At 41.5% G+C, this 21980-nt stretch overlaps 1 pseudogene; it reads right to left on the minus strand.

The window, feature by feature from the left end:
* Positions 1 to 6057: 6057 nt before the first annotated feature.
* LOC127680285 (uncharacterized) overlaps positions 6058 to 21980 on the minus strand; it is a 54190-nt pseudogene continuing 38267 nt past the window's right edge.

The following is a 21980-nucleotide window of genomic DNA, read 5'->3' on the forward strand; positions in this document are numbered from 1 at the left end:
CAGGAGTCCTTTAATTGATCAAAAGGCTGTATCAGCACTGGACCCGGGAGGACACGTCTCCTCTATGGTTTTATGTCCATTTCCCAGTCGGGAAGACCACTCTACACTTTGCTGCCTTCCCCCTGGGCTGCTCTGAACTCCAATAGGCCAGCACCCATGGCCATTGTTATAGGCTTCTCACCCATGGCATCTTCCCTCTCCACCTTCCTCTCTCTCCTGGACCTCTACCCTGCCTGTGTCTCTCTGTCCAGCTGTTGTTTGTGGACAACAGCTTTATTTAAGCAAGAGCTTTAAAGGAAGGAGTTAGGTCTCCCTGTTCCCCCCCCCCCCCCCACAGGCAGAGTCTCTTGATCTTGGGAACAACCCTGCACTGGGTGTAAGTACTCATCACAACAATAATCTTGGAAAGGTCAAAACCCAAACAGGAGTCACCTTAGACATCTTTCTGAAGTTTCCAGAAGAGAATGAATGCCATTGGATTACCTAGGGTGCCTGGGGGTGGGGTTGGGCTTCTAGGCAATCAAAAGAAAACCTCTGGAAAACCCTAGATACCTAGTCAAATAAATACTAAAGAAACTGCTGCAAAGAAGAAGACAACATTTGCAGTCAGAATGGAATAGAAAAACGTGTGTTTACTTACAGAGGTGTGGTAGATGTCACGAGGAGCAGAGACAGGCACACTGCACTGAAGCACTGTGGGGCTGAGTTAGAGGCCATCTCCCAGATGATGCCCTTTTGGTGTGGGTGAGGCTTGAGCAAAGGCAACAGGGAGGAGGAACCAGCCCAGGAGGAAGGCCATCTTCCTGCCTGAGGTCCAACTTGGCACTGGTCAGCAGAGCTCCTGAGAGTAGAGGGCCAAGACTGTCCTGTCTTCTCTTTGGAAATCTCTGTTACTCTTCTAAGCTCCACCCCACAATTACCTGGCAACAGCCAGGTATGCCCCTCCCCATAGACCAGGCCCAGTATATAAGGGGCTCCTTGCCCCTTCTCTTTCTCATAGCTTTATCCTCTTGGCACTCTCACCTCTCTGCTCCTCTGGGGCTCTCCTCCCCTCCCCCCCTCTCTTCACATGGTCATGGCTGGTCTCCTCCCCCCCCTCTCTCTCTCTCTCTCTGCCTCTCTCTGCCTCCATTTCCCATTATCTCTCATCCTCTACCCTGAATAAACTCTATTCTAGTCCCCCGTGCTCTTGAGGATTGGAGACGTTCAGTTATTTTTTTCACTAACCCTCGTGCCCTCTCATCTGTGACCTGCTATTCCTGGAGCAGCGATGACCTAGCCTCTGCTTTCATTATCCCTCCTAGTTCTCCCATTCTGTGTGTGTGCTCTCGCAGAGGTCTCATCCCTGCAGGACCTTGGCCGTGCGGTGGTTCTGTCCCCACTGGAACGTGGCCGGCTGTGGTGCCCTGAACTGATGCTAGGATACAAAAGAAGCTACTTGGGTACTTTCTTTGCCTGCCCGCCTCGAGCACCACCAGCTTGTTCACTGCTGAGTTGTTGCTCGGATACAAAACAAGCTACTTTGGTACTTCCTTTTACCTGCCCACTGGACCTGTTCTCGTGACCTATCCTCAGATGGCTCCACAGACCCTGGACAGCAAGGAACCAACCAGTTCTCCTGAGACTGAGAAAACACCCCCCATAGCCCTTCCTCTAGGTTCCCCAGAGACATGTATCCCCCAATGTCAGCATGAAGCAGCCAGATATCACAACGACGACCCTATTTCCGTTTTACCATCATATCTTTTAATTTTTTTTAATTAAGCAAATCCTGGGGAATATTAGTATTCTGTCTAACCTCTACCCCACAATTACATGGCAACCACAAGGTATGCCCCTCCCCACAGACCTGGCCCACTATAAAAGGGGCTGCTTGCCCCTCCTCTTTCTCATCACCCTTGCCTCTTGGCACTCTCACCTCTCTACCCTTCTTGGGCTCTCCTCCCCTCCCCCTGCTCTCCACAAGGTCATGACCAACCTTCACTCCTCCACTTCTCTACTGTCTATCTTTCTCTTTTTCTCTTTCTCCCTCTCTCCCTCTTTATAAACCCATCATTTGGTGCAGAAACCCGGGATCAACACTCTCTTTCCCCCTGGGGACCAGCTCTCCTCTTTGCCAACTCCACTTCTTTTTTCTCCTCTCCTGCCCTGATAGCTGGAAGAGTCTGGAGACCCAAACAGACCTAGATGCAAAGAAAACCAAACCAAAGGAAAGGAGAGGAGTGGAAAGGAAAAGAAATCAAATGAAAGTGAACCAAACAAAACTGCTGCCCTCTGGGCTTTGGAGCCTTTACGGTTTCCCAAAAATATGTCCTCTGGCCAACAAGTTCCGTCTGGGTTAAATAGGATTGTTGAGCCCCTGGCATGAGTGCTGGCATGGCTCTCCTGCAAGTCTAGAAAACAAGGATTGGATCTTCTGGGTCTCTGTGCCTTCCCCCATGCTGCTCCAACTGTGTGCCTGCTTTGGGAACACACTTGGCCCTCTCTGATGGAATAGGCATACTCAGACATAAATAAAGAACCACGAGGCTCAATTTATAGATATTTTATGAAGCTAAAATCATATAGAAACATATAAAAGTTACAAGCTATTAAAAACAAGTGGAAACTTTTTTTTATCATCCAATCTAATTATGATTTATTGGCATATAAGTTAATAGAAAATTATACATATTTATTAATAACTGTAATTTAGAAGCAGTTTTCTTTTTTCTTTTTTTTTAAGTTGCCCAAATGCCTATGGTTTTTATTTCTGTTACAATTCTTTTTTTTAAATTTTTTAATTTTTTTTTAATTTTTTAAATTTTTTTATTTTTTTTTATTTTTTTATTTTTTTAAAGTGGAAACTTTTAAAGGAGTATATCATAAAAATACGGTAATATGCGTAATCACGCAGGGTAAATAGGGATCTGAAGTTGATCACAGAGAGCTGTGTTCATCTCTGCAGACAGCTGTGGAAATTGCTCGGAGTTGGTCCCATTGAGTGTTGTTCATAAGCAGCCCAGCCCAGGCAGCAGGATGTTTGACAGGAAGCAGCAGACACTGGAAGGTTGGTTCTCTCTACACGATGTTGTTAATACTGCGAGGGAAGGGAGAAAGTTGGACTCAGGAAGGGAAAGATGATGTTCCCATCCCTTAATTCTACAGCAGAGCTCCCCTTGCGAAGGTTCAGTAATTTGCATCTGTCAAGCGCTCCCCACTGTTTATTTCCTCAAACCTTGGGTTCCTGTGAACCTTTGTGCTATCATACGCATGTGTTCACACCACCAATCCTGTGTACTTGAGTTAAGGCATTAACTTTCCCATAATTAAGTTTTCTTAATGAACAAGTGAATGTCAAAGCCCTGGATATACAGCGTTCTTTGAGAATACAGGAGGTGGACTGTATTATTGCATTCTTAGCCATGTAACTCTCTGTTCAACCACCAAACTAAGAATGATTCAATACAAAGAGATAGCCTCCCTTCTGGGGATCCATCCTGCTGTCTGGCTCAACAGAGCTGCCATGAGCAACACTAGAAAATACTTTCCAAGTAGCATCATGGACTCCATCATCTACACATGCAGAACTAAAATGTCTTAATGTTAGAATAATAATATATATTAGCTAGTGTATATCTACGACTGAAAGGGAATGATTACTCTGTCTGAAAGGGAATGTTTTCTGTCCAAATAACAAGAATCATTCAGTCCCACAACAATCCTTCTCTTGACTTAATATGATTCCTTAGATTTTAAGAAAAAACCCACAAAACAATAACAATGACAACAATAACAACAATAACAACAACAATGTAGTAGAGGCATCTGATGATGAAAAGGCCTAATGTCTTTATATCCCCATGTTTACATTCATGAAAGTTTGTCTTTCTATTTTATTTTAATATAATCTGACAGAGCACCCAACTGTAACATCTTAACTAATGATTCTCGTTTTATTGTTTGTGACAAGCTGTCAGAAACAACCTTGAATCCAGTGATACAAAGCCAGCTATGACCAACATGACCAAATGTGGTCACATCTTGGAAGGAAGAAAAGAACCATTAACTCTTCCTTACACCAAGACATGCACTTTGGAAATGATTCACAATCACCACAGTTACCTGAAGTGGGAATGTGGCCAGACTGGAAGGTACAGCCTTCCTTTATTATACTCAAAGTCAAGTCCAGAAGAGTGACCTTGGATCATCTGAGTACTTTGAATTATCAGTCCCAAACTCAGTGAATTTACTGTTTAACTAGAGGAGTTTTGTCTAGGAAGGATAAATCTAATTTATTTCTTATACGATACATAAAAACAATTGTTAACAGCTTGTTGGACCCTTGCAACATCCAACTTGGCGTATTTATTTTATAATTTTACTCGAAAATTGTACGTGATTATCCCAGTAATAGTGCTATTCAAAGAATACTGGATGTATCACTGCCTATGTTGTTAGGTAGGAATAATAATACATAAGATAAGCACTTGGATACATTAATTTTATATATATATATACATATATATATATATGTATATATATATATATATATAAGTTTGAAATGACAGAACAAACTGGCAAGCACAGTATCAGGGAGTTTAGGAGCCTAAAGAGGCTGATAACAGAGATTCAAGGGCAAAGCAAGGTCCTAGGTCTTACCAGAGGTCTCACAGGTGACAAAGCCACTGTCTGTTCTTCCAGAGATTTACTAATGTTGTTTTGACCATTGGCTAAAATCTCTCTGCTTCCAGCTACCAAAGGTCCCTGCAGTTGGACCAAGGACCTGGGGCCTATGAACAGAGGAGAATTAAGGATTATTTAGAAAACATAAAGCTCTTCAGGGGTTGAATAGCCCTTTCTGAGGCTGACCATCTCTTGCAGTTGAGAACATCCATTTCCCCTGAAGACTCTGCTATGTTCAAGGTCTCCTTCCTGTCTTTTCCAACTCTCAGTGCCTTCAGAACCTCTTATCTAGAGAACCCCCTGGAAAGGTAGAGTTGTGGTTTCTAACTGAATAGCACCACAGATCTTTGGGACCTTTCTATCTTGAAGTGGAAAGAGCTCCTTGACAGTTACCTAACTGCTTCCTTCAAGTCTTTTCAGACCTGTACTGGGTGTTATTGTATCTGGCCTGGTGAGGTTTCTCCACTCTCACCTTTCAGCCTCACCTCCCACTCTTTACTCTTGATGCCATTTATATACTCTTTGACCCGATTAGCCCCACTCCACTAATGTACAGCCCTTATGGTACTTCATTACATGACTTATGTATTTGCCTTCCACTCTCAGGACCTTAGTCTTGGTTATTTTAATGTCAACTTGACACAAGCTAAAGCCATCTGAGAAGAGGGCAACTCAATAGAGAAATTGCTTCTAAAAACCAGGCTGGAGGCAAGCTTATAGGACATTTTCTTAATTAGTGATTGCTGTAAGAGGGCTCAGACTATTGTGTGCGGGGCCACCCATAAACTTGTAATGCTGCATTCTATAAGAAAGTGGGCTGTATAAGTCATTATGGATCAAGGCACTAAGCAGGAGGCCTCTATAGCCTCCGCATCAATCCTGCCCCCCAAGTTCCTTCACTGTTTGAGTTCATGAACTGGCTTCTCTCAACTGTCTGTGATTCAGGATATGTAAGTCAAATAAACCTTCTCCTTCCCAAGTTTCTCTGGTGTTTCATCACAGCAATAGTAACCCTAAGTAATAAAACCTCCATGGGGACTTTGCTTGTTCTGACAGTGCCTTGGATGCTACATTCCTTCCCACCTTGGGATTTGCACCTCGGACCACAGTTCTATCTCTCTAACACTGTCCTTCCAAACCTCAACCCATCCCCATCAGCCTCCCCTCCCCCACCCCCCACCCCCGCGGCATCCACCCTTATTTTCCCAGCATCTCCTGACAACTGTACACGGTTTTGAACTAGCAGTTCTTTATCCTGGTGAACTGGAAGCTCAGAATGTCTGTGTCTGCTTCTGTTTCTCTGGGCATTCCCCCTCACTCCCTCCAATGCTTTCCATGTTCCTGAAGCCCCTGGGTGTGCTGTACTCACTGGGCAACACGGGACGCTTTTAATTAGTAGTAGCGCCTCCTCCATTTCTTCCTCTTTTTCCTTCTTATGGCTACATACTCATCATCCTCTGATGATGTTGGTGGAGCTACAAACAGTGTATCAGCCACTAGGAATAGAATACAAATAAGTTCAAAATCGTAAAAGAAAAATGAAATAGGTTCAAAATAGTAAATGAGTTGTGATACAAAGTTCGGGGACCCTATTGGTTATATCTTTTCTTTCTTCCCATCTTTCTTTCTTTTTTTGTTTTGTTTTGTTTTTGGAGACAGAGTTTCTCTGACAGCTCTGGCTGTCCTGGAACTCATTCTGCAGACCAGGCTGGCCTGGAACTTGGAAATCTGCCTGCCTCTGCCTCCCAAGTTCTGGGATTAAAGGCATGTGCCAACACTGCCCGGGTGATAGGTATTTCTAGCAAGGATCAAATTGACCGTACTAGGTAAGTGCCTTCAAAGACATAGCCTTTTTTTTTTCTTTTTAAAAATATCAATATTGTCTGGGAAAAATTCTATTTGTTAATTTGTTGGTTGCAACTTTTGGATGTTCCCTTTGGGTCTCCTCCTCCTTCATCAGAAACAAAGCTTTGCTTACTGTCTGTGCAGTGCTCAACATCCCTGTGTCCACTCTCTTCAGCTCCCCTGCTTTCCTCAGTGGTGCAAAAACAACCCTTCCCCACTGTTCCACATGGGAAGGCATGAAGCAGATGGCCTGGTAAGATTCAACTATTTCTTACTGGGCATGTCCCTAAGAAATGTCCCATTTTATTCACTAGGTCTTTGGCTGTCCCATGAACTTTGTATGGGACTGAAGTGAGGCCAAATTACAAGGGAAGAGGACAACTGAATAAACTGAGACACCAAATGGGAATGAATTCAGGGAACCACATATTAGATGGTTAGACCACATCAGGTGGGCAGTACAACCCAGTTAGCAGAATCAGTAACCAGGTAGAGGGTTTTATGGATTACTGTACACAAAGTGCAGAGTCACCATTTTACTCAGGAAATAGGGAAGAGGCTGTGGGTAAGAGACAGAATCAGGGTCAAACAATGTGGCCAATGAGCCGGGTTCCTGCATCTGTCTAGACCTATTGATCAGAAAGATGAGTCCTTGAGTTTACACAAGGCAGAATCAATGCATCTGAAGTAGAATACTGGAGATACAGACAGACAGACAGACAGACAGACAGACTTCTCAATGAAGATAAATCCAGACCCCACTGCAAGTTTCTCACAGAAATACTTTGGGGAATATAGTCTTCTTTGATTCATGCTCTAGACAAGAGGATACAGGTGGAAAATATAGTAAGCATGAAGTACATGTAAGTCCCAGAACACACAGAAGAAAGCCATGACACACAGGAAGACAACACAAGGAGAGCTGATGAGACAGGGCAGGAAGTGTGCTTCAGACACAGGTAGGAGGATAAAGCCAGAAAGGATACTGGAAAGGAAATACAAGTGGCCATGCCTTTTAAATCCTGAGTACATATGTGCCCACACTGAACTAGAAATGTTTCAAAAAGAAGACATAGCTGTACCAGAGTTCTAGATCCACTGTCAAGTACTAGGACAGAGGTTCCAGTACAGGTGCCAATGTGTTTTGACCCATTCATCCTACAGGTCAGTCTAGTGTGAAGAGCACAGACTGGTAATGAGCTCACATATATCCATCCCTCTTTCCTTTTCCTTACTGACACCTTTGCCATATGACAGTATAGTCTGAGAATGCAGGTACCTACCAGGAGCAATAGTACTTGATACTTTTCTAAGTTCCCAATGCTGTATTTCAATCGCATCTGCAAGAAAATTAACAGAGTGACTCACTCACTTCTGCCTACAGAAGATCTAGCCATGTTGGTTCACACCAGATTAGCCTCAGCTTTCCACTGACTCCTTGACTCCTCCTGTTACAGAAGGTGCTGCCGCAAGGCCAGACCACTCACTCTGCCATCCACCTATAGAGTGGTGGCTGACCCTTTATAGAGAGACTTAACAGGCAAGAGAGGACCATGGAGGTGCTGTGATAAATCCTGAAGGACCAGCCAGAAGAGGATTTCCTCCTTCTGCATTATTGGGCTCACACTTCATGACCTTTGTACTCAGGTTCCTATCAGTGACTATAGAGTTGTATTCTACTGATAGTTCTTTCACAAACCAGCAGTCAGAAGTGAATGCCAGATGTCAAACAAGCAATGCACAAGGAGATCTACTAATTGCAATCAAAGGCTTGGTGCTTTGGCAGTGACAGAGGCAGGGAGAATGCTTTTATTTTTAAGTTTATTTCAGCTGTATTGCCTGCATATGAGTGCCTGTGTACCACACGCATGCAGTGCCAATCAAGACCAGAGGAGGGCATCAGAGACCCTGGAACTGGAGTTAGAGATGTCTGTGAGCAGCAATATGGGGTGCTGAGATTAGAATCTCAGTCCTCTGGTAGAGGAGTCAGTGTTCTTGATTAAAAAGCCATTTCCCCAACTCGCCTGGGTCATCTTTAATTGCCAGTGGGGTTTGTTGTGTTTTGCTTCTATGTTTTACCATTATGGCTGGAAGGAGAATCAAACAAATCTGCATCTCATTGATGGCTTTCCCACTGACTCAGCCTGCCAAGCAGAATGTCCAACCCGACTTCTTCTTGAGCCCTTTCCTGTTGCTCTCCACAGGGCATGCTGTTACTTACCAGGAAAATCCTCTTTACTATCAAGATCTTGTTGTTGTTCTTCAGTATCTGTGTCTCCCACTTGGGCTGTATCTGAAACAACAACAACAAAAAAAATCAGAACAGAGGGTGCCACATGAAGCCACATTAGCTTAAATGAAATTAACCCCAGGTCTTCTTGGGATTCTCAATGGGACCTCTATGGCAGAATCATTTTCTCTCATTTAACCTTCAGCCCTTCTTCCCAACAGGAACCTGGAGTGAGGTTTCTCAGAAATGAAACACTGAGGTATTGCATTGACAAGGGAAGGATATCAGATACTTACAACTTCCTACCATGGTGGATGCCATCTGCAATTGTAAAAAAGAAAGAATTGCCATGATTGGTCCATATCATATAAGTCACCACCAATTGGCTTTTTTTCTGGAAGATTTAGGAAACAATAGACATATGCCCTATGGTGCTGCAAATGACACAGGTCAAGATGGAAAGAGTCTTCCCCACAGTGGACTTCTCAGCCCATTTATATTGCAGGCACACAATCCTTAATAGAGCAAGGAAAGTCATTTTTGAGGGAACTGCCTCTATGGTTCAATTGTAATGAATATGGTGATATCAATAACACCATAGATCTGGAGACCCACTGGTAAAACAGACTAATAATTCTCTGAATTCCACAGAATTCAAAAAGTAACACTAAATCTAATACAATTAGACCTGCATTTCTATAGAAGACAAACAAAGGTATTCTTACGGTATGTTTTGATTCTGGGACCCGGACACCCCCTGGAAAATCTAGGATAAAGCAGAGTAGCTGTAAGTTTGTTAATAACTAGCAATTATAAAAGACTCAGGGAACATTTTCAATGTGCACACGAGTATATGGAGATAGATTGACCTGCTTTGAACTAATTCTCCAGTGTAAAAGGATGTTCAAGAAAGGGGGAAAACCAGACCAAAATGATGCCTAAAATCCTTGTTCTTTAACTAAAACCACTTTAAACAACACAAAATAAATCCAGCAGATCTAGACTTCTCGTTATCTGTAGGTAAAAGTTTTCAGAACTCATTAGTTTGTGTTTTAAAACCAAACAGGACGAACACACACACACACACACACATACACACACACACACACAATGAATGGTCTTCAGGAGACATAACTTTGAGAAAGAACAAGGTAGGGTGCATGAGAATTGTCAGAAACAGAAAAAATAAAATTATATGATTTAATTTAAAAAATGAAAAAATTTAAAGCTCAGTATGTGTAATTGTTAACATTAGGTTTGTGTTATCAAAAGGTGTTTTTCAGACTTGCATGGGATTGTTCAACTAAATCTTTCCTTGGTGATTGGCAAGCAAATTTGAAAATTCTTATTTCTCCCAGTGCTATTATCCAGTGTACCATAGTACTTCAGCAATTCTCTTTTTAAGTTTCAGGTCAGCTTCTAAGAATTGAGTCCAAAATCTACTGATAGAGCCACCTTGGGGGTCCTTCATGATTGCTTTTGACACCAAAGAACTGTGTAAAATGATCAGCTACAGCAGGGAGTCTTTGGACTTTTCACATGAATGCCTTCAAGCATCCATGGCTACACCTTAGTTTACATAAATAGGTAACTGGACAACAGATGCAACTCATCATGGAGGGGCAGTATCTCTGAACTGCAATGCTGCACTCTCTGCCCTGATGCTAATGTCTCCAGATTTTCTTAAATGAATTTAAGGCTCAACAAAGGAAGTGTTGCATGGCATGAATGGATTCATGTTTTCACTTTGTTTCAGCATACAATTTTTTGAGAGCCAGGGATTCTTAGGTTGCTTTTTGAAGAAAGGATGATAAAAATATCCAGGCACAAGTGCCATGGAGACCAACGAGATAATAAATTACAAATTTCAACTAAAGTGTATATGGGAATATGTACTGTCTCCTATAAACCCCAATACCCCACAGAGTCATATATACTCAAAATAAAAGACATTGAAGGGAACAAACCCCAGCATTTTTTGTGTACACAGCCTCACAGAAACCTATGCAGAAACTTGACTATAAAAGTATATCTAGAAGAATTTAAAAATAAAAAACAAGTTGACTTGCCTCCAGAAACAACAAGTTGGTTGGCCCATCAAAGACAAGCCAGTAAGAGATGCCATACCTATCTTAGCATTTAAATTTGTTCTCAGTAAGGAGTTAAACAATACTTACAGCTTTTGTATTCTTCCCATGACCCCTGAAATTACAGAAACAAAGACATTATGAAGGCGGCTTCATGTGACTTGTAGGCATATGTATTTATTTCTCTTCCGTGGTACTAAAATGCATGGTACTGTCAACATTAATAGATGGTAAAAAAGATATCTGTGACAACCCTACAATTTTTTCATGAATGATGCATCTTTAACTCCCATTCAGTCATCAACTGCAAGGTAGTTAATTCAAGGAAGAACATCGTTTCCAAGAGGGATGGGTGCTATCATCCATCCTGTACTTGCCTGTGCCATTCACAAAAGTTCTTTCCCTATAAGACTCTCATTGTTAAGCGGCTGTTCTACCATTCCAGAAAACAGAGCATAGAATGCATAACTATGTTACCATGTTCAAATGAAGTAGGAAATTCAGTCAGCAATGTTTCTATTTTGGCCAAAGTAAAGTCACCTTACCTCATCATGAGGTTCAAACTCTTCTTCTCTACAAAATATCTGCTTAATGTCTGGCACATTCTCAGTACCTAGGGAGACAGAGTGACTGTTAATCACTGGTGCAGTGGACCAAGGCTTCCTTAGAGAGCATTGCTTAACTTATACAACAAGATGTCTGTGTTCTAAATGCTAGATTGAGTGGCTATGGGAGCATCCTCACTGAAAGCACCGAGTCAATGAGGAGCAAGGAAGAGAAGGAAAATGGAACACTTGCACTATGCTGATAGCAAAAGATGACAGCAAGATAGTCTTCCAATGTTTTAAGTCTCTTACTCATTCATATCAATCACTTGAAGACCAGCGAGTTGGTCTTTTAAGAACAAGAAGCAATATGGGTTAAACTTATGCTAGTTTCCATCTAGTATGAACTCTGAAGGATAATCCCTCAAGGATCAGATAATCCAGTGTCCCCAATGGAATATGGTTTATAGAGTGGCAGCAGTGAACATGAGAAAATAAAGACTATGAAAATGTCTCCCCTCTGTAGTACATCTGGGTAGCACAGGATGCTGGAAACCAAGTGAGGCTCACAGCAACTCAGAAGATTATTCAAAGACAATCAACTATGTGGTATTTAACTTCCAGTGGTGTCATGCTCCACTCCCCAGTTCAGTGCATGGACTACAAAGGGACAGTCATATATCAGAGAAAGCACAACCTTAGAAATTGTTGTGTTGGAACAGGACCGAGGCGGGGTTACTTCATAGCTTTTCTCTGGAGCAGACATTATTTTTTGAGTAGATCAATAGATGTACATAATTTCTGTCCTTGGATGAGAAAAAATTTTTTCCAAGTAATCTGTTGCTGAAAGCATGGACTGACCATGTTTTGTTGGTTGTTTCCTCAGTGGCAAACATTCCATAGAATGAAATCACAATGAAATCATCTGTTGTGTAGCTGATCTACACACTCCCACATTCTTTTGACAATCTAAAACCCACACTCATGGAAGACAATGTACACACACACACACACACACACACACACACATACACACACACACAGAGTTCTCAGTACAACCAAGGCATGACACTTTATGGTTTCTCTGTATAGCCCTGGCTGTCCTGCAACTCCTTTGTAGATCAGGCTAGCCATGAACTCAGAAATCCACCTGACTCTGCCTCCCAAGTGCTGGGATTAAAGGCATGCGCCACCACTGCCTGGACCCTTTTTGTGATTTTTAAATAAAATTATAAAAAAGAACCATTGTGGGCTAGAGGTGTGGCTTAGCTGGAGATCAGCATGGTGATAAAATGTCTGAGGTAATCAGCTTATTGGAGGAACTGTGTATTTAGGCACACAGGTTCTTAGGCTTGATATTTTGGCTCTGGAGCAGAACAGTCTGTCATGTGAAAGTGTGTGTTTGTGTGTGTGTGTGTGTGTGTGTGTGTGTGTGTGTGTGTGTGTGTAGGAGAGGGAGTGTTTATGGGATGAAGGAAGGATAGGTAGGGTTTGGTCTGTGGTTTGTGGTTCTAATAGACCAGTCAAGGACACATTCTCTTTTTTTTTTATTGGCCTTTTTTTATTGGCTGGGTTTCTCTGTAGAGCTGTCTTAGAACTGTATCTGTGTACCAGGGTGGCCTTGAACGCAGAGATCCACCTCTCTCTCTCTCTCTCTCTCTCTCTCTCTCTCTCTCTCTCTCTCTCTCTCTCTCTCTCCCCCTCCCTCCCTCCCTCCCTGCCTGCCTCCCTTCCTGCGTTTAGCTCCCTCCCTCCCATATCTGGGTGTTTTTGAATCAGGCCTAAGCATTGACTGGTGATTATAAAGTGACACCACTTCGGGTTTTTCCTCTCTATATAGATGCCCAACATCCTCAAGCTAAGGGGCAAAATAAATCTTATATCCCTAGGTTGTTTATTTCAAACTATTTTGTTAAAGGGTATGGAAAAATAATTTAGGTACCATTTCCATAGACAGCTACTGCTTATCCTTATGCCTCTGAAAGAGGAAAATGGGAGAAACCTTCCATTTTCCTTGTCCTTACAAATTTCTTTGCAACTCTCTCACATTCCCAAACAGAGTGTAACAAGACCACTTCTGGGACCCTCTCCCACTGACCCTGACCAAGAAGGTTTTGATAGAATTCACCTGTACTCTGGAGATTCTTCTGATCTAATCCATATGTATCACCCACATACATATGGGTGTATGTACAGAGCATGGCTCACCAATCCTGCCTATGTCAGGTGAAGCCACACTGGCTCATCCAGCATGGGCCTCGGCTTTCCACTAGTTCATGTTATTCAATGAGCGCAAAGTGACTTTTAAGTACATTTGCACATTTTAGAGTTGGTATTTCTACTGATGAGAGATCCATTAGCATTTTTAACTTATTAAATATACACTAAATCTGTTCACAGTTTTATAAAGGTACACAAGATAATCCACTACTACAGATAATTAAAGCAAATCCTCAGTGTTTACAGTACCTCTTATTCTTTGTTGTGGCATTTCTTTGGAAGTACTTTCAAGAACTGGAGGTTCCTCCAGAGCCTGGGAAGGACCTGGGTCCTTCTTATAAAATCTTTTCAAGAGGGATGAAACTGGGAATACATTCACAACAGGGAGAGCTATGTTAGCTTTATGGCAACAAAATAGAAAATTAATCATGATTGTGTATTTGTAAAAGCAATCTCATTTCCTATTTCCAGTTAGTTATCAGAGTCAGGATGGTGTTTCATGAAGGGCACCACATTTTGTGGTTAATCATTACACAGACACCTTAGGCAATGTGTACATTTGTGCCTATGACAAGACAGCAGGAGCAGCAGGACTTGAGCCTGTTAGATGAGCAGGTACCTTTCACATGGTAGGAATACAATAAACTAACTGGACTATGCATCTTGCCCATATTAGCTCTCTGTGACAAAACCTTTTCATGTCAAAGGCCTGACTGTGAAAGCACTTTAACACGTCCAGCATCCCAGCCAAACTCTGTCTATATAACTCATAGATGCCTATATTGTTCCACTGAGTGCTCAGACTTAGCAGGCAGTATGAAGACTGACCACCAGTGATAGAAGTAATATTGGAACTTATATTTGAGCTCACCTTTAAACATCTATCTCTACTCTCTGTCTGTCTCTGTCTCTGTCTCTCTCCCTCCCTGCTTCAACCTGTCTCTATCTATCTATCTACATCAAAAAGAATGATCCAGCACTTTTCAGTAACCAAGGGCCGGCCTGAGCTCTTAGTAGACATAGCCCATAAATTGCCCATAATATTGCTCTTTGGTATCATGTTAATGTCTAAGCTGTTAAGGCTTTTAACCAGTTCTAACTGTAATGAGCCATTTCTCTTGTAAGTTCAGTTATCAAACACACTCAACCTATTTTTTCTAGTTGGCTTAGCTTTAATTCCAGGCTCTAGTTGCTAGAGAGCTGGCTCAGTGATTAAGAGCACTTGTTCTTTATAGATGATTCAGGTTTATTTCCAGAGGATCCCATGCCCCCTTCTGACTTCCTGGGCACCAGATATGCATGTGGAACACATATAGGCAAAACACTCGAATCACACAAAAAATCTAAGGGGCTTTTTTGGTTTCTGACCTAGCTGTAAAGATTACAGTGGATAAATACCTGCTTCAGGGTTTTGAAGGCTAAAATCAACCAGTATATGGGAAGCATCTGTTATGGTCCCTGACACATGAGTATCCACTTAATTTCAAAAGCCTACCTTGAAAAGAAGTTTTTAAGGGCAATGACTTGGAGATACTTTGTTTAAAGGGGAAATAGAGGTAAGGACATGAATTAATTTGGTGTTTTGCAAAACCAGGCACTTACACAGAGCTCTACCTTTAAAGATAGTCTAGTTTATCTTTCTAACCTAAGCAAAACAGTGCCTGAGGGATTTATTGGAGTTTTTAAGGTTACACTCCATTCATAGAAGCCTAGACAGACTTTCTCAGGGAGAAGCTGAATGACGATGCAGCCAGGATTGCAGGCAAGTCCTCTACCCAGGGAAGAAACCTGGATGATGTAAGAAAGAGGTCCACCAATCTCCTGCAGGTTCCTCATAGCCATAGCCCAGGATAAGTTTGAGAGTGGCTGTTCCCAAACCTCAAGGTGGTTTTCCTTTCTAAAACAGTACCCCTGCTTGGCCAAGGGGTCTTGGTTTCATCCAATTACATCCTCATTCTGAAGTAGAGCTTTGGCTTGAGAGCTGATTTGTCAGAGATTGTTGGACATGAGTAGAGGAGCTGCCATGATGGCCAAGAGGGCCATCTGTGTTACCTGCTGGATCCAACTGAGGCCGGAAGTTGCCAATCACTAACTCTTAAATGGGGAGGGTGCAGGTCTCTACCATGTCTAGGTCATTCCAGCCCCCTGGTCCAGAAACTTCAACAATCTCCTTCTGGTTAGTTACTGTTCAGGCCAATATATTCTTTATGCTTTCCCAGGAATCATAAACGTCATCAAAATTTCTCCAATGATTGCAGTAAAATTGGATATCTGTATAATTGGGCTTATGAAAGGGTCTCAAATTAAATGGCCACTCACAGGAGTAAACAATACTTCTGCCAGTCCTGTTCAAGGCCAAGGACATGTACTTATAACCATTCGCCAAGGATACCGAACTGTCACAGTAACAACCATCACATTTTAGCAGATCTACACCCCAGTCAGCAAATGTCTGGGCATCAATGTCATAAAATCCAAAACTCCCAGAGAAACCTGCACAGGCTTTATTCCCAACATCTGCATTAATCCCTAGCTTCAATCCTTAGCTGTGGACATAATTAGCTAGGTGTTTGAACACATTACAAGTGTTGGGGGTATGCCTGAATCCAGCTCTTTGTATCCCTTTTGGGAGCCATCCAGCAGTCATCTATGCAGAGGTATTCATAACCTGCATCCCTCCAGCCATCAAAGGCCATGAGGTCTGCCATCTGCATGAATAGTTGTTCAAACATGCCGGCATCAGGGTCTTCTTGGCAATCAAGATTGCAAATGAAATGTTCCCAGTGCAGCCAGTCCATAATAGGAGTCTGCGCCAAGCCATTGTCCAATGGTCTGGCTCCAAGATTGCTCCAGAAAAACTAAAGCCAGGGGTCAAAGTGCAAGCTCACAGACCAGTTGCGTATCTCTACTCTAAGCTTCATGGCCATTCAACCTATTTTTTAACGTAGTGTTTTCCTACAGTAAAACTCTGATCTGATCAAGCATGTGGTCTTTTCCATCTAACATACGTGTAAATGTCTTCAGGAGATAAAGAGCACTGGCCAGACTTCTGCTGACTGTGGGTGTTTGTCAGTGCATGGGATTTTAGTAGGTTGGGTTACTGCAGACAGATTCTAGGCAGCTGGAACACTCTCACAGGGACTGCTGAACCCTCAATGAAGTAAAAAGTATTTCTGGAGCTCAATGGCTATAGAGGATGATGACCTATCTCTACTCTTTGAGTTATGACTCTCCTGAGAACTGCACAAAGAAATAAATCTGTCAAGCACCTGTATGGTGAGTTTAAAATACATTTTTTTTTGTAGGTAAACTGTGTATCTTCCTTTTTGAATTGGCAAATTTGTTACTGGAAAGTAGATTGTGTAATGGGAATAACTGTTTTGTAGAAAAACTACATAGTCACTGCCTGGAGCACAAAATCCCCCTAAACTAAAGGCATTAGAGTTGAATGCAGTTATTGTAGACACAGGGCCATGCCTGGGTACATAAAGTATTACTTTTCCCCTTTTAAAGTCCCAAGTTTCACGCCCAATAGAAATCTTATGTCACAGTAATGTACCAGACAAGATAGCTAATATTTATACAATTCTTATCTAAAACAGATATTGAGAAAGAAATTCCACAATACATACAGCATTTGAATCGTCTGGGCTCCACCTGTTATTGGAAGGAAAGAAAACACTTTGAGGCCCAGATCATGCTGACTTCTACCTACATAGTTCTTTGGTTCACCCTGTGACCCAGCACAGTGTAAAGTAGAATAGGAAAAAGGACATAAAAACGACTTGTATAATACTTTATCTGATGATGTCATGGAAAACCCCAGCTATGAACCTTGTGACAAAAACTAATATGTTTTACAATTATGATGACTCAAGGTAAGATCAGAGCACCTTTTGTTGGCAGACCAACTTAATAACCTGTCTTGTGAGATTAATTCTTCTATGGGGGCTGCAATTATTTTCATGAATGCTCATGTTTTAAATGTATTATACCCTCAGTATTCAATATTCAATGCATGAAGCTTCCCACTACCTAGGTTTTCTGTACAAATAAACTCAATCTAGATGACAGACTCAAGAAACAAACAGGAGAGGACCCTTAAGAAAAAACATACATTTTTATAGATGATATGCTTATTAACTTTTGAATAAATATTATATATCATTTGACTAGTGAGGAACATTTTTATTCAGATAAAAATGTTTCTGTACACAAACTATGTTACCCGACACTAGAAGTTTTATGCTCTATTCAGGCAGGGAAAAGCTCATAAAATTCTATTTCTTCCTTTTCCTTAAGCTAAATCTCTAATACCCACAATGCCACTGTTCAGTTATGTTGTTCTAATGGAAATTTGGCAGAAAGAAACATAGGATCACCAAAGTAACTTTTCTTTCTTATAGAAAAGAAAGGCCTCACCTTCGTCATGGAGACTGATGACGTTTCTTCAACTGGTGAAGGTTCAGCAGCTGCATTCACTAGTAAGACAAGGGGAGCAGACGTTGATAGTCAGCTTATGGGACTGTTTACTACTTATTCAGCATCTTTGATTGGTGTAGTAAAAGGACAAGGACTTAGCACATGTGACTAGGCCTAATGAACGGGAGACTGGACTGTTGCTCAACTGCTTTCCCTTGAAAATTAAGGCAAAGAAAGACATGGGCACACATGAGTAAGAGAATTTCTGCATTTCCAGAGAGTAGGAACCCAGAGCAGCATGAGATAATCTGTCTTTGAAGTGTAAGATGAAATACAAGTCTTCACATGTATTCCATTTGGAGGGACCATGTGGAGGTCAGAGGACAAACTGTGGGATCCCAAGATAACCCCTACATGTTAAAATGCTCAGGGAACATTTTGGAGGATGGGTAGAAAGATTATAAGAGATTCAGGGACAGGAATTATGCTGCTGAATAGTGCTTTCTAGACATGAAAGGGATGATAAACCCATGAAATCTCAATGCAGTTGCTCAAAGAGGGCCCACAACATGACAATATCTATTGACCTACCACCTTAGATCAAGAGGAGAGAGAGAGAGAGAGAGAGAGAGAGAGAGAGAGAGAGAGAGAGAGAGAGAGAGAGAGAGAGAGAGAATATTAGTTTTCTATGCGGTGAACCCCCTCATAGCTTGATTTCAAATTATCAGTGCTAAACATGTAAACTTAAGAGCAACAATAAATGGACTCAACTGTTTCTGTAACAATAATAATTATCATAGAAGAGGTCATATATTTGAAGGGAGAACATGAGATATGTTGGACTAGAGAGAAGAGGGACAGAATGATATAAAGTAGTCACATTAAATTCTCTAAGAAAAGTGTAAATTAAAACAATCATGGTTTTTCATGTCTCCTCCTTCCTTCCTACAGTCTATGTCTTTTGCAGATACCGGGCCTATACTAGCAAAAACTAGAATCCATGAATGAGAGAAAGTATTAGAGGGCAGTTCCCCCAATTCCTGTCTATACAGAGAAACCCTACCAACTCACAGAAGATGGGCCAAAACTTTACACTGGTTCATGCTATTGAATGAGAGACTAAACAGTGAATCCATTTTAGAATTCTGTAGTTATATTTCAATTACAGACATAGATATATCAGTATTGAGCTGGGCAGTGGAGTTGCACACCTTTATTCCAGCACTTGGGAGGCTGAGGCAGGCAGATTTCTGAGTTCAAGACCACCCTGGTCTACAGAGTGAGTTCCAGAGCTACACTGAGAAACCCTGTCCTGAAAAAACAAAAAAACCAAAAAAAACAAACAAACAAAAAAACAAAAAGAAAGAAAGAAAGAAAAAGAAAAGATACATGAGCATTGTCTACATAAGAAAAATAAATACCCTTAAACTTCTCTATAAATTGACATATGACACACAATAATTATCAACCAGTATAGAGAATTATTTAGATTTCCCACAGTACCTTTCTCATTCTTCACTGTTGTTTCGGGTGAAGTAACACTAAAGGCTTGTGTTCCTATTCCATACTGTGGGCCCATGGCTTGCTTCTGCTCAATTCTCTTTATTAATTCAGATACTGGGAATGCATTAAAAAGAGGAAGTTGTGTCAGTTTCTTGGCAGAAAAAGAGGAAACTGACAACTCTGAGTATTTGAGCATTTGATCTGACTGCTTGTTCCAAGTGCAGGCATCAGTGAGATGGGGGCTTCAAGGGATCAATGCCTGCAGTGTACAATCAGTTAGGCACTGAATGCACATCACAGGAATCACAGATAAAGCCTAAATATAGATGGATATGAAAACACAGAAGGAAGAGCCACACAACTGAGCATGCCGTGGGAGTGTGCTGCCCAATGGGCACCTCTCTAACCCTTCTTAGAGCCCATGGACACAGCAACACCCATGAATGCCTTCACCCACCGACATGAAGACTTTATTTTTAATTGGTTCAGAAGGACTTCCCATGAGACTCACTAGGCTAGAACAGATCTTTTTAGTGTATACTGTAGGAAAAAGCAAAAGCATTGCTGGAGTGCCCTGTGATGTCTGTGACATGTCAAAAGACCTCAACTATGTAGGGGTAATTGTACCAGGAGCCAGGAATATATATTCTCCAGAACATTGTAGAACACTTGTTTACTCTTCATTCTCTGCACAGCCTTTATAGATCACATCTCATGGACAATGTATGGCATTGCCTTAATGGAATACAGGGAGGTAAGAAGCTGTGAAAACCGCTGACTTTTCACCCAAGGTTACAACGATAGCTGCGTTCATGACTCAGGGGCCATCTTCCTTGATAGAAACAATTGAAAATACACATAGTCTAACTTTCAACTCAAAAGAAGCTGTGGAATTCCTGGATTTGTAAATAGGGTCTTCCTCAACCATCCTCACATTGTCACCTGCCTCTCAGTGACTGAGTCTTATCATTGGGGAACAAAATTGGGAGGATACCATTCATTGAAGATGTCCCCTTGATGATTCAGACACCAAGTCAGTCCAACCCAGTTCTCAAAGATAGATGTGAAAAAAAAGGGAGGTTCTTTTTATCTGGTCACACCTAGATACACAAACCCTCAACTGGAAGAGACTGGAAAGGCAGCCTGGTATCATCGTAGGTGACAAAAGTTGCCTGAAACTGTGTGAATAGCCTGAACCAAGTCTATTTAAGAGAATGGCAGACCATGTGTATTCTTTTATGATTGGGATCCCTACCAAGCGATGCCTGTTGTTCCTGAGGACACTGTCCAGGCAGTGAGTGGCTCTTTGTGCTCACACTAATGTTGTCTACATGCAAATCTTTTTGTTTTTTTAAATGTAGTACTTTTATTTCCATTCCATTAAATATCTTGAACTCACAGGAGAGTGTAATTTTTAATTTTTTACACTTTCATTGAAAGTATAGGTTTTTTTTCTCATAACATATATCCTAATCATGCTGTCTTCTCTTTCTACTCCTTCCAATTCCTCACTACCACACTCCCATCTGGACACACTCCCTTTATGAATCTCCTAAGAAAAAAATAATAATAGGCTTCTAGAAGATAACAACTAAATGTGACAAAATAAAACAAACAAAGCAAAAAGTATCATACGCACGTATTTCTTTTAAAAAAAGCAATTTCTTTTTTGATATAATATTTACATGTTATCCCATATCAGTTTCTCACTGCAAATCATATACCAATGTACCTCTCCCTGTCCTCTTCCAAATGATGGCTACTGTTTCATTACTGTTGTTACATCCATACATGAGTATTTGTGTGCTTGTGTTCCTAATTACATATATGGAGTATGCTCAGTCTGGACATGGTTATTTTTGTGTATTGTATGTATATGTTTTCATAGCTGAGCATTTAGTATTTCATAGACAATTGGTGTGCTCTTTCCTGAGGAGAAATATTTTCCCATTTTTTCATTCTTATTGAATTGACCCATGTATGTTAATGTGAAATCACCCAGCCTGTCTCCTCATGCAGTGTTGGTCTCCCATTTTCAGAATCTGTGGTCTGACTAGAAGCGTGTGGGCTTTTCTACCTCACATGCTTGTGGATGTCTGCTGGCAATGAGGATCAAAGCCCTAGGCTTTTGCCCACTGTGGTAGTCATGGCAGTTTCTCGGATCTCTGTTATTCTATCCTACTAAAGGCTGGAGAGATGGACCATAGGCATCACTAAGTCCTTGCTCCACAAAGTGTCTCTTGATCTGCCTGGGTAATCTCATCACTCATCTCTATGTCTTGGTTCATTCTTCAGTAGAGTACCCCGTAAAGAAATGAATGCAACACATGTGATAACGTTTAAACTCATAATTTGGAGGTAAAAATGTATATCCTATTATGGTAATTCAAGAGCTCCTCACTGGAGATTAGAGTGAATAATCTGGATGCCTGACATGGATAAAAGTGGGTTTAGATGCAACCT

Source organism: Apodemus sylvaticus, chromosome 3 (genome assembly GCF_947179515.1).
Source record: "Apodemus sylvaticus chromosome 3, mApoSyl1.1, whole genome shotgun sequence".
Lineage (NCBI taxonomy): Eukaryota > Metazoa > Chordata > Mammalia > Rodentia > Muridae > Apodemus > Apodemus sylvaticus.